The following is a 1,651-nucleotide window of genomic DNA, read 5'->3' as shown; positions in this document are numbered from 1 at the left end:
CCTCTAAAATAAATAGAGATGCATGCTTGAAAAGGCTAGTATTGTTTATGGAAATGCTTCCAATGAGACGTGATACTTACAGTGCACATAAGGGCAATAATATGCCCCAAAAAAAGTAAGAAAAAAAGCAAAGCAGAAAAATTACTTTTAAGCTATCATACTTTAAGTGAGAACAATATTATTCCATTGTTATACCGAAAAGCAATATCTATGATAGCACTGAAAAGCAACACTTAACGAATAGTAATTTCACAACTATATAAGCAAAGTTATTTGAACTTGATAGATTTATTTCAAACGGAATAAAAAATTGAAAAAAAATGCAGTTTTTTTCCCTATCTCTTTTTAGATACTTTGATTTGTGGCGTAAGTTCTCTTTATGATTTTTTTTTCAAATAAAATAGTTTCATCTGCATAATCTAGTGATTTTATGACCCTTGGAAGCATTTTCTCCAGGTGTAGTTTATAATATGATCTTAGTATTTCAGACTTTTCTAATTTTATAATTTCAGGCATTTGGAAAACCTGAGGGAAATCTTTTAACAGTCAAGAACGTCATTAGGACTTGGCAGTATGGTTTTATAGTTTAATGGTGTAAACCATTACTCTTTTCAAACATTCAAAACCTCCATTGAACTGCCTTTGGAAAGGAACTTCTGTTACACTTCTATAAATTGAACATCTTAAGCATAGTTTACATATTTACATCTTGGAAGTGCACCATTTAAAGGACCACACTATTGTGATTACTTAATCATAAAAGAACCCCATATTCCATCAGTATCTTACAAAGTAGAATCTACATGCTGTGATGGATGCAATAAATAAGGAGCACACATTTAACTTGGAAGACTGCATGTGAAAATATAATTAACAATGTGTGGTAAAGGGGAGAAAAGGGCTTGAAATCAGTTGGTGCGCTCCTCCACTAGCAGTGTGACATTGGCCAAACCTTCAACATTGCTGAGCCTGAATATCCCAAGTGACACACACAGGGCTATCATAATGATAAACTGATACCATATAACGTAGTACATAATCTGGAGATACATGTTTGGTTTGAAGTTTTTAGTTTGTTTGTTTGTTTGTTTGTTAATGCCTACGGCACCTGGTATTCCTAGGTGATCTCCCACCAAAGTACTAACCAGGCCCGACCCTGCTTAGCTTCTGAGATCAGATGAGATCGGGCACGTTCAGGGTGGCATGGCATAGACAAGGAGTTTTTTTTAAATACTGATAGAAAGGAGCAAACAGAAAGAAAGAGGCTGAAGAAACAAAAAAGAAGACAGGATTGATAAAACAACATTATGGAAAATCTTAGAAAGGAAAGGCTTTAAACACAAATTAGAGTTTAATTTCAGTCTCAGTCTGAGACTGAGGAAAAGAAAACTCTAGTGGCACTATTGATATGTTTATAGAAGAATGCAAGTTAGTAAAGAAAGTTTATGCCTGATAGCTTATACTCGTTTTTGAAATAGAAGTCATGGTTATCTCTAAAGTTAGGAGAGAAAAAGGTGAGGTGCATGATATACAAATAGAAGAGTTAGAGTAGTTGTTGAAATAAATCAAAGAATAGTTGTTAAATTGTGTGATTACCTCTATTTTTAATTTGTGAGGGGATTATAGGAAATGACTAAGAAGGTAAGAGAAG

The 1,651-nt window shown here is 33.7% G+C and overlaps 1 pseudogene; it reads right to left on the bottom strand.

Moving 5' to 3' along the window:
- Window positions 1-1,096: 1,096 nt before the first annotated feature.
- Window positions 1,097-1,214, bottom strand: LOC120583391 (uncharacterized; annotated as a pseudogene).
- Between the last annotated feature and the right edge of the window lie 437 nt (window positions 1,215-1,651).

The sequence above is a fragment of the Pteropus medius genome, unplaced genomic scaffold, assembly GCF_902729225.1.
Source record: "Pteropus medius unplaced genomic scaffold, Ma_sr-lr_union100, whole genome shotgun sequence".
Lineage (NCBI taxonomy): Eukaryota > Metazoa > Chordata > Mammalia > Chiroptera > Pteropodidae > Pteropus > Pteropus medius.
Note: the sequence above shows the minus strand (reverse complement) of the source record. Positions and strands in the feature narration are given on the sequence as shown.